Raw genomic sequence first — 13,063 nt, forward strand, 5'->3', positions numbered from 1 at the left:
CACGAATATCTACAGACAAATTGAGTTGATGTTGTGCATGTCCACCCCATTTTGTATAGGAAGGTACCTTAATCTCTTATGCAAGAAGGGTCTAAGCATTTGGTATGCCGACTCAAGATATCTTTATATGGTCTCAAGCAATCACTTAAATTTTAGTAGGTCTCAAGAGCAAGCATTAAGGGCTTGAAAATATAGGATTAACAAAATTTTAAGGCAACAACTTATCTATTCTCAATACATTCTTCCTACTTCACCACATGGTTCACCACATATTAGTATTCTCAGGTGTAGAAATACAAAAACAATCTGGATGGTGTGGATGACCTCATCACAAGAGGCAACAACAAAATACTAAAGTCCGGTATCACTCTTTGGAAAGTAGAATAAAGGTCAACATCAATCTTTGGGAACAATGATTTGGGATCCTTTAAGTGTTGAGGTACACTCAATTGAGGATAGCATATTTTGAGTAAAATAATCAAGCAACCCATAATGGAGTTATAATGTTGGAGCGGCATTCTAATGTTGGAGTTATAATGTTGGATCACACCCATACAAATAGGGCTAATAAAGCTAAAAATGTTGTGGACCTCCACTCAATATGCAATATATCGAAAGAGTTTATTGAATTCAATATATAGGTGGTGTATAGATACACCATTTGATTGAATAATATATTTGAATGTGGTGTAAAGATACACCATTTTTTGAGAACAAGGCATACAATATATTATTCTATGCTTCTAAATCTCTTTCAGAGTCATCAGATTCTAATATTGCATTTTCACCTAATGGGTCAAGCCTATCCAAATGACGTTTAATATGTGCAAGGATCAGGGATGTGATACATTTTTCAACATCATAGCCATGCTTCTTTTTATAACTACAAACAATGCTACTCATTTCCACCTTTGTCAAACCTTCTTTATTTGGAATCCATTCGCATTTCTTTTGTAAGCAACGCTCATAAAGTTGTTTCATTGTGTATTTTTTGGGAAGACTTTTCAAATGCTTTGGTTCATACCATATAGCAGAAGCGAACAGCGCAAAATGGCTCGCATGCAGGAAAACGTGTGGCGAAGAAAAAAAAATTACAGCAAAAGAAGTCGGTCGTACGTAGACAGGTCGAAGCTTGTAAAGGCACACCTGCGCCTTAGCTCTTCCAAGCATACGACCAAGGCATAGTCCTTGGCATTGGCTGTGCGCGAGGAAGCCTTGGGAGATTGCTCTTAAAAACTTCCCAGGAGGCCCCCCATCCAGTACTGTTCTAGCTCAAGTCCCCTTAACAATTGGTGACTATCCACTAGATCAAGTCACTTTGTTGCTCTATTCTTTGAAGTTCCTAGTCATAAAGATATCCTTCAAGGCAAAAGCGCAAACAAGGGAGCAACCCAACGGATTTTGGAAGAGGAGAATCTCAAAAGCAAGTGTTCACAAGAGCAGGAGGCAGTCTACAAGTGCTATCGGACACGAGCTTTGCTTTGTACCTTGCAACATGAATTCACTTGTTGGAATCGTGTGAGTTCGAGAGCCCACAGAGATACTATTTGACAAATAGCCGCTTTCAAAGCTTGGAAACTGAATTGAAATAGGTCTTGTGTTTGTGTGTATTTCCTTTCATAGTGATTTCTTCTTTGCACGTGCACATACTTAACTATGTCTAGAAGGCGTATTCCATTAGAGATAGGTTCTCCTGAAGATCTACATCATGATGAGGATGTGGAAAATGATCACCATTGGTCAAGAAGAAGTTCAACATCGATGACATTTACTGAGGAAGAATGGCGAGAACGCTATCAGCATGAGAAGCAACAACGTCAAGAGATTGAAGATGCTCTATGCCAAGTGACGACAACTTGGAAGCCACCTATATCGATTGAGGATGAGGAACCTATGCATGCATCAGATTCACTGGCTGCATGGAAACATCATGCATGGGACCTTGAGCAAGAACTTGAGTACATGATGCGAACATGTGTGACACGCATAAACTAACGAAGAACGCACAAATCGAGTGTTAAAAGAGATGATTGAAGTCACAAAGAAGTGTATGAAGGACAGAGATGATGAAAAAAGTGAAAGCAGCAAATCATCAAACACCAGTGATAGTGAGCATGGAAGAAGCAGACGAGACATCAAAGGAAGAAGAAGCGACATGTGAAGACTTCACTACGATGACATCATGACACATTTCACAACGTTTAGTGAAAAGTTAGGGCTCGCAACCATCAAAACAAAATATAAAGTCAAATCAGCTTTTTAAGGATCGAATTATAATTGTTTACAAATGGTTAAGGATCTTGAGGTGACTTTAGGGCCATTAGTTGAGAGCCGTGATTTCTTAGTTGCTCCTTTGCATGAGCAAGATCTCATTCTAAGGATGCCTTGGCGCGTCGATCATAATGCCAAACCTGATTATCTTGAACGCACCATTACTTTGACTCAAGGCACTGAGACTATGACTCTAGAATGCGACAAGAATCTTCCCTCTTGGCCTATATTGTTACATACCCAAGTTAAAAGAGCTTTGCGCAAATGTGAGAAGACATATCTGGTTATGGTTAATAAGATTGAGGCTAGTCCTGAGACTATGAAAACTAAGCAAGAGCCTTTGGATCCTTTTCTAGCTACATATGACGATTGCTTTATGGAAGACTTACCCCCTGGCCTACCTCAATCTAGACCTGAGGATCATAAAATTGACCTTATTCCAGGTAGCGCACCACCGTGTAAATCACCATATAGACACAATCCTACTGAGCAGCAAGAGATTCAATCCCAAATAGAAGATCTTTTGGCTAGAGGCCTAATTTAACCTAGTAGCTCACCATTTGGGGCACCCGTTCTCCTTATCAAGAAGAAAAATGGAACTTTTCGAATGTGCATCGATTATCATGCCTTAAATAAAATCACAACGATGCCCCATTCCAAGAGTTGATGATCTACTTGACAAGTTGAAAGGATCCACAATTTTTAGCAAGATCGACCTTAAGTCAGGATATCATCAAGTGCGAGTGATCGAGCCCAATATTTTCAAGATTGCTTTTAGAACCCAAACTGGTCACTATGAATTTCTTGTTATGCCTTTTGGATTGATCAATGCACCTGCCACATTTAGTCGGATGATGAATCATATCTTCCTACCCTATCAAGACTTTGTGGTAGTTTTCTTTGATGATATCATGATTTATAGCAAGAGTCGGGAGGAACATGAGAAACACTTGAATGTTGTTTTCTCTCTCTTACATGAGAACCAACTGTATGCCAACCCGGAGAAAAGTTCTTTTTTTCCAGCCTGAAATTGAATATCTTGGACACATTGTTTCAGTTGAAGCCATTCGAGTAGATCCCAAGAAGGTAGAAGTGATAGTAAACTGGCCACAACCTAAAGATATCCATGAGTTACGATCTTTTCTAGGCCTGTGTAGCTTCTATTGCAGATTTGTTAGAAATTTTGCACACAAGGCAGATCCATTGACCGAACTACTACGTAAGACTTGTGCTTTCTCTTGGGGTGAGTAGCACACTTTAGCTTTTTAATGACTTAAGGGTGCAATGACGCGCACACCAGTTTTGACCATGCCGAACTTTACGAGACCCTTCTTTGTCATGGTTATTGATGCTAGTGGACAGGGTTTTGGGGCTACGCTCATGCAAGATAACCATCCAATTGCATTCAAGTCACGTAAATTAAAACAATTGAGCTAAACTATTCCACATATGATAAAGAATTAGCCACTGTGGTGCATGCCCTTAAACTCTGGAAACACTATCTTATGGGTTCTGAGTTACTCATTAAGACTGATCACCAGAGTCTTAGACATCTCCTTACTCAGTCGGTGATCTTGGATCGGCACATTAAATGGGTTGCCTTTATTAATAGCTTTAAACCGATGATCCAATATCAACCAGGCAAAGACAATGTAGTTGCCGATGCACTGAGTTGTCGACCTAGAATAAATAATATCTCAGTCATCAAGGGAGACCCTTTCAAGCCTATGAAGGCGGACTATCCTACTGATCGAGACTTTTCAAAAATTTGGCATAAAATTAAGCAAGCTAATAGCACCCCTATGGCCTCGTATTCCATTCATAATGACTATCTATTCTACGAAAAGCACTTGTGTATCACTGCACCATTTCACGCTTGGTACTAGAAGAGGTACATCAGCCACCCTACATGGGACATAGAGGCGTCACTACTACGTATCAAATTGTAATTCAAGATTTCTTCTAGCCTAAGCTTAAAGTTGATGTTGCAACTTTCAAAAAGTCGAGCTACAAGGGCAAATATCAAGGTTTACTTATGCCTTTACCAATTCCTAATGGCCCATGGGAGCAGATTTCTATGGACTTTATTACTGGATTTCCTACAACTAGCTCAGGTTTTGATATGATTTGGACTTTCATTGATAGATTTAGCAAGCAGGCTTACTTTATTCCTTGTAAGAAGACCTTGACCGTAGTTCAGGCTGCTCATTTGCTCATCAAGACATCTTTATACACCATGGCCTTCCAAAAGTAATCGTGTTAGACCGGGATAGTAAATTTTGTAGTAACTTCTGGACCGCACTCTTTGACAATCTTGGTACGAAGTTAGATTTTTCCACTGCTTTTCATCTCGAGTCTAATGGCCAAACCGAGGTCACACAAAATACTATTTGTGACATGTTACGTGCTTACGTGTCTGCTCAGCCAAGCAAATGGGACAAATTTATACACATACTACAATTTGCCTACAACAACACTAAGCACTTTGCTACATGCAAATCTCCATTCCAAATTGTCTATGGAAAGACCATTCCTACTCCATTGACTTGCCTTAAGCACCAAGTAGAGGTTGCTGATCGATTTACTAAAGATTTCTCTAGCATTTTGACTACTGTCAAAAATAATATCGAGCATGCTTATGTTGTGTATATTGCACATGCAAACAAGGGTAGAAAGAAAGTTGTATTTGCTAAAGGTGACCTAGTCATGTTACATATTGAGAAGCGCAGACTTAAGAGTATTGAGACACACCCTGTAGTTAAGTTTGCCCCTAAATCCTATGGTCCCTTTAAAGTTTTGGAGCACATTAATGACAATGCCTATCGGCTCGATTTACCACCACCCAATTGGAAAATTCATCATTCTTTTCATGTGCACCTCCTGAAACCTTTCCATGGAGACCCACCAGTTCCACCTATTTTAAATGATGCATCGTTGCTTCAAGGAGAGACCTAGCTCTTAGAGCCAAACCAGATCATTGATCAACAAATCGCTCAAACGAGACGTGGAAACTCGTATCCAATTTATCTTCTTACATTTAAGAACCACCCCGTTGAGGATGCTAAGTGGATGCCCGAGCGATATTTTCACCACTACCCTGATTTATTGACTACTTTTTTGTCTCACAACTGAGGGCAATTGCGATTTCAAGCAAGAGGGATGTTACGAGAATTGGAATTATCCCATTAATTTAATCCTTCAGTATTTACTTTAGTGAGATCTAGCATTTTTGACGTGCAGCTGATGCATGTGTGCTCGCTGTTCCGTAGTGACGCGTGTGCTCCTACATGGTTGGATATACGGTTGCGACGGCTGTATGAGTGTGTAGCATTGTGTGCATCACTTACGCAATGACGGTATGTGTAGCATGTGTGCACCATCCGTACAATTTTATTCATGTATAGCATCAGGTGCACCATGAGATGGTATGTGTCGCATGTGTGCACCATTCATCTGTGATTTATTGATTTCACGTTGCTATAATAATGAAAGGTTGATTGATTGTGGTGATCAGTTCCAAGGTTATCTTATGCTTGAAATATTTCATTACTATTGATCGTGTGAATCCAGGGGAAGAGTAATTGATTGGGCGATGGCATTTGGCAAGCATGATCTGCCATATTTTGGGCACGTAGGTGCAACTCCAGTGATGCGGGGATGAATAAGGCTTATGCCTAATTTTTGATATTACAAAAGCCTATGTACATATTTGAATTTTGGAATATTAGTGGCTTGGCTAAGTGTATAAACTAAAGTTAGAAAAAGATTTATTTTTAGAAAAATCCAGCTATTCTAGAAGCTTTTTGTATGATTCTTGCTCGGAAGCTTTTTGGGGAATATACATAAATACATAGGAGGTGGAAGGAGAGCACCACACCTACGGGGGGAGATTGTACCTAGCACGCTTGTTCTATCTCTTTCTTTGTGAGTTTTGAGAGTTTGTGCGTATTTTCGAAGAGTGTTGCTGTGTTTTTCAAGGATTTGTAGGTTCTGTGAGCGTTTCCCTTTGCAATCACCTTCTTTGAACTCCCAGATATTGATCTAGGCCGTCTAGAGCCTTCCCTTACTACGTATTCCCTTGACATGGGCTGCACTGTATTGCCAATGCCCCTCACATGTAGCTAGTGCATGCTCAACATAATTGAGCTTCAACTAAGCTAGACGGCGAGGAATTGCCTATGGTGCATAGTAGCAGAGCAATAAGAAAGTCACACACACACACACACACACACAGATTTATATATATATATATATGGAAATAATGTCATAGCTATCTTGCAAATGATGGACTTGCATTGCAATAACTTTACATTTCCTCCATAACTTTGCAGCTCACACATGCACATGGGTGTCAAGCAGTCGGCCAATGAATATCTATCCTTCTACAACTGTGTCAAACAAAGGCTCAAAAATGGGAGCTTGCTTGTGCTGGAAGACGACCTTGAAAGACTGATGTAGTCGTTGAAGGAACCCCTTTCAAAAAGGGAAAGCTTGGTCAAGGAGCAACAACCGCCTTTGAGCAGAACACCACCTCTACATTGTTCCGCTCAAAGGCAGTTGTTGCTAAGAAACAAAGAGGGAGGGAACCTAGAGGGGGAGGTACCTTTGTGCTTGCAATATATATTCTATTATACTATATATATATTATATTGTATTATATATTTCTATGTCTGTGTATGTGTGTGTATGTGTGGGTGTGTGGTTGTGCGTATTATATAGTTCTCTCTCTCTCTCTCTCTCTCTCTCTCTCTCTCTCTTTGGTCATGATATTATATTATAGACCATCAGGTTTCAGCGTGGTACTTTGTTGGTTTTGCACTTCTATATTGTTGTCTTACTCTTGGGTTAAGGAGTATTTGCTAGCAATCCTATGACCTTGTATATATTATATTGCATTATACGTTTCTCTCTCTCTCTCTCTCTAGTATAATATATAATATATTATTTAATTTATATTTAAATATATTACATTAGAATACAATATATAAATTATATTGTATTCTCTTCCTCCTTTTCTCTTAATCTTCTCTCTACTCTCTTTGCTCTCTCTCTCTCTCTCTCTCTCTCTCTCTCTCTCTCTCTCTCTCTCTCTCTCTCTCTCTCTCCGGATGTCGTGCAGTCATCATTGTGTGTCATGCAGTCAACATTGCGCAATATGCAGTCGACACAGTCATCGCACAGTGTTGCAGTCTGAGACACGTGGCGCAATGACACGGCACTCAGAACTGGACTAGACTCTGGTTTCTGCCACCTTTCTATCACGCGCATAGTCATTGTACTTTGCACTCCCGAACCTCCATGTGGGATCTCCTCTTGTGAACCTCCTCTTGCTCCATGCCCGAGCCTCCTTCTTCGAACCTGCACGTGGGCTTTCCTCTTGCTTCTGGTTTCGCGAGCCTCCAAATCTCCTCTTCTCTTTCCAAACCTCCCTCCTCCTCCCCCAAACCTCCAAATCATTGCCCTCCTTCCACCTGGTGGGTCTCTTTCCCCTCCTTTCCAAAACCTCTCCTTAAAGGAGTAGTAAGATGGCTCATTCCATAAATTATCTCTATCCAGTGAGTAGTGCTTCCATTGCATCACTGGAATATCATTATGCATGCTTAACTAAAAATAGTTTGGATTTGTGTGCCCTATTAATGCATAATCTCCTCTTTTTAAATGTGACTCTATGAATTCTGTCCAATCAACCATTCTCTCTGAGATAGCCACTTCTGATTTTTTTCCCAATACGAGAAGTCATATCCTCCAATGTTCCCTTGACGTTAAGTTGCTAGAGATAACACTAAATATTTGATCAATGTCTTCATGTGTATGGCCGACAAGAAGGAAACTAACTTCCACTCCTTCAAATATTTTCAAACCAACCAATATAGAGCATAAACCAAATACATATCTATTCTCGTTTTCTTTCCAGTAGTTATCATCCTATATACGCAAGGTGCAAGGTAAACATCCACATGTATCTCTGAGCTTTTGTATTGCTTTCATGATGGATGTTGCCACTTGGTTACTACTGTGTTCATGCAAACAGTCAATCCATACATCACAAAAGAGTCAAAATCCATGCACTAATACTCCATACAAGTGTGTTTTTAGTCCATGTTTACCCTCCAATGCCAATGGGATGATACATCTATACCATGGTCATTGATAATGTTGTTATATTCTGATCCATCCCATCAACGGTGATGCACATGGAATTTTTGACATGGAGAATAGATTACTTTCTCCAAGAGGCATACAACAATCTAGCATCTCTGCACATGACTTAAATGGATTGTTTGCCATCTAATATATTTTCCTCGCTTGTGCTCACATTTACTATGTTCAATGGTATTTTTCAATTCATCACATGTCTTGCATTTTGACATCCTTTGATTTGAAGGTGTCTTGACATGGGAAAATTGTCCACACCAAATTTTATACAATGGTTCCCTTGAAATCATGCTCTCTTCTCTATCTTGTGAAGTTTTATTGACTATTCCTAACACAACCTTCTTTGTCATTCCCAAAAAAAGATGACGTTGGCATTCCACAGCTCCATCAGGAATTGTTTGGGGAAGATGAGGCTCTGGTAATGCATGATCTTCAAGGGTTTGCTTTAATGTTGTAGTTGCATTTCTAGTGCTTCTTTTGCATTTAAGCTTGTAGGCATTTCCATGAATTCTATGAAGCACTTTGTCTTTCACCTCTGCCCAGATGGTCCAATATGTACCATGTGATAGTCCAATTAACCATTGATATCTCAATGGCATATGGATGTCCCATTAACCATGGGTTTCAATCTAGGTTTGTAGTGTCTTGTCAAGTCTTGATCACCTTGATGAAGAAATCAAGAAAACTCTTGAAGAAGATAGTTATGTCTATGATTAGGCCCTGTCTTACTCCAAATGCCAAGGCATATGGCTTCACAATCAACTTTTCTTATGCAAAGTTTTCGAAAACAAATTTGCATAAGAGTCCTTTTTATATTCTCCTAAGATAACATTACATGTCTCTTGGGTTCCAAAATTGGTAGCATGATTCATCGCCTCTTGACACTCACATACTTTCTTTTTGTGAATAGTATCTTGCATTTCCTAGTTGTTGTGAGTCCATTACCCATTGAACCAATTTTTGTTGAATCTTCATCTCTAAGCTCAAATGGAGAGTGGCTTTGGGAATTATTTGATGGCACTTTATAATATCTTGGGATTGGCAATCTAGTAAGACAAGTTCATTAAAGTCAATTTGTTGCCAATGCCAAGTCTTGAATTGTGTGTTTGAACTATTTCTCCTTCATAGTTAGATGTTTTTCCATCTCGACCCTCCACTTCGGTGAGAACATCATGGCCATGAGCACTAATATCATCAATTCTTGCTATTGCATCACTTATCCCATCAATCACTTCATTTATTTTGCGTTGTGGTCCCATCTTGTCATTGTCAACACAAGACAAATCTTCTATACCAGTGAGCATGCTTGAGTCACTTGCAACACAAGACAAGTATTCTACCCCAGTAAGCTTGTTAAAGTCACTTGCAACACAAGACAAACCTTCTATACCAGTGAACATGTTCGAGTCACTTGCAACACAAGGCATATTTGAGTCAATTGCAATCTCTCTCTTGGATCAACATCACGTCCTCTATACCAGTGAGCATATTTGAGTCAATTGCAACCTCTCTCTTGCATCAACATTACTTATTATAATGTCCTCAATACCTGAAAGCATGCCGCTATGGTAGTCTTTAGAGCTGCCATGATTTCTTAATTTCGAGCCCATTTGTGTAGTTCTTTTCTTCTCATAATACTTTCCTATATCTTCCACCACATCGAAGGAAATTTTCTTAGAAAGCTAACCCCCATTTGACAATAGTATGAACTTGAAGATGAGATGTAGTATTAAGGACCTCTAGATGTGACATATTATCCATTGCATTTCGAATGACCCCTTCACTAGTTAGCTTAATGATATCCACCATACAAAGAAGAGCATCCCTCTTTAATATGCCAAGTGCTAACCCTTCTCCAGAGCAAGACAACATCTCAACTTTTTCCCCCTCGATAAAAGCTCTCTTGATATCTTGAAAGTATATCTTTGGAACGATTTCATCTTGGTCCCAAAGAGCTCTATGTGCTTCCATATAAAAAAAGTCACATTGTAAGATATCACCCAATGTTTCAAAGTGTCCATGTGAATATTTTAAATGCACTATAGGACTTAGAACATTGGTGATTATCACTACACATCTTCTCTCACCACAATGTTGAAAATGACACACATTCATAGGATCAAGACTATGTATTTGTCTAAAGGCTATGACTTCATTCTTCTCGTATAACACCACCCATAAACCCTCTGTTAGGGTAAGTACCTATAACAATTTCAGGAAAAATATATTAACAACTGCTAAAAAAGCCCAACAAATCTCACACTTGAAATCAACAAACAAAATATACCGCAACCTAAACCCTAAACCCTAAACCTAAACCTAAACTCCAAACCCTAAATCGTAAACTATTTCATATGCAATCGGTTGGTGGGTGCAACCCCAACCTATTGCACAAGCAATAGGTTTGTAGGTGCAACCCTAACTTGTTGAAAAAACCACCAAATTTTAGTGATTTGTGCAACAGGTTGGGGCTACACCCACCAACCTATTGCACATGCAACAGGTTGGGGGTACACTCAACCTATTGCACATGCAACGGGTTGGTGGATGCAAACCCAACCTGTTATACAAATCACCAAAATTTGGTGATTTGTGCAACAGGTTGGGGTTGCACAGTTGGGGTTGCACACTGACTTACCAATCCAACAGCATAGCTTAAATCTGGCCTGGTAATAGTCATATAAATCAAACTTCCTACTATGCGATGGGGGTACACTCAACCTATTGCACATACAAATCACCAAATTTGGGTGATTTGTGTAGCAGGTTGGGTTTGTACCCACCCAACCGTTGCAACAGGTTGTGGGTACAACCCTTACCTAAACTCTAAACCCTAAACTCTGCATGCAACAGGTTGGTGGGTGCAACCCCAACATGTTGCTTAGGAGTACACACAACCTATTGCATGTGCAATAGGTTGGTGGGTGCAACCCCAACATGTTGCTTGGGGGTACACACAACCTATTGCATGTGCAATAGGTTGGTGGGTGCAACCCCAACCTATTGCACAAATCACTCAAAATTTAGTGATTTGTGCAACTGGTTAGGGGTACAACCTGTTGCATGTGTAACAGGTTGGGGGTACACACAAGCTGCAGGTTGGTTTTTCTCTATTCAAGAAACTACACATTTGACTGAGTTATTAGAGTCATTTTTGTTAAGAATATTGTCAATCTATATTTGATTGAATTACATTGAAATGAGCACTTTACCATGGAAAAAGATGTCCAAAATGTTAAATACTACATCAAGATGGCAAAGCATAAAAGAACAAAAGAATGATATAAGAATATAAAAATAATCTCTCAATATTTCAATATAAGGTCCTTGCCAAATTATGAACTAGACATAAAATAATCCCTATCCTCCTTTAGTCTTGGGAAAGGTGCATACCTCCCATTTCACCTTGGCTATTTTTATATTGTCCTCATTTCCTCCCCAAAGGAAGGTTCTAAACAAGAAGTTAAGTTTAGTAGGCCTAATCTAGAAGTTGACTAGGATGACAAAAATTAGATCACATAGGGGTAAAGGAGCTAGTTTCAAAAAAACTCCCTCCTTACGAGAGAAGGTTGGAGACCTTGTCACCTAATAATTTCACTTTTCATCTTCTCAATGACTGATTCCCATCAAGCTTTCATCGAGGAATTAAAACCCATAGGTATCCCCAATAACTTGAAAGGCGCCCTTTTTGGTATTCTTTATAAATTGATCATTTAATACTTGAGGTATTGGTCCTAGTGCCATTGATACTAGTTTTACTATTGTTTACTTAGGAGCCTAAGGTGAAACAAAATGTGTTCAAATATTCAATATCATCCAATAGAACCCTCATCATTGTGTGAGGTAATATCGATATCATCAACAAATTGAGGGCAAAGGGTTTGCCTATCATTGGGAATCTGAATTCCCTTAACCTCACCTCTATTAGTTTTGTCCAAAATCAACCGGTTCAAAGCATTTGCAACAATTAAAAACAAGAGGAGGGACAAAGGAGGACTTGCCGAATGGATCTTTTCAAAGCAAAGGGTCTAGAAGTTAATCCATTAACTACTAGTTGAGCCACAGAGTTCGGTAATAATATCGCCACAAACCTTCTAAACATTGGTCCTGCTCCCATGTCTTCTAATGACTGTAGGATAAGAATCCACTCTATCCTAGCATAAGCCTTATGAAATGGGTGACATTGACATTGTTTGCTATGGATATTTATACTAAGAAAAACTAGGAAAAGACTCTTGGTATTCACACCAAAAAGGGCACATTATAGACAATGGAAAACATATATTAGCTGGAAAAACCACTATGCTTTGAACTAGATAAGACAACGAGACAAAACAATAATGTGCATATTGAGGCCTTAAACTCATTTAAGAAATGTACCCACATAGAAGAACAACTACAACACCTTAACAAAACATGCTTCCCTGAGCCACCACAAGATAGCGCTTTCCCACATCTATACTTCACTAACTTAGAAATGATATAAAATTAAAGATATTGCTAAATTTACTGATAGCACATATTCCTTTAAAATATTGGAAGACCCTAAAACAATGGATAGATTAAAAACCATAATAGAAATAAAGGAAGGAATGTTGGTTGAGTTATGTTGAAGAAATATTAATAGAAAAGATGA

Source organism: Dipteris shenzhenensis, chromosome 14 (assembly GCF_047967505.1).
Source record: "Dipteris shenzhenensis isolate YYH24624 ecotype China chromosome 14, Dip_SZ_1.0, whole genome shotgun sequence".
NCBI classification, from domain to species: domain Eukaryota; kingdom Viridiplantae; phylum Streptophyta; class Polypodiopsida; order Gleicheniales; family Dipteridaceae; genus Dipteris; species Dipteris shenzhenensis.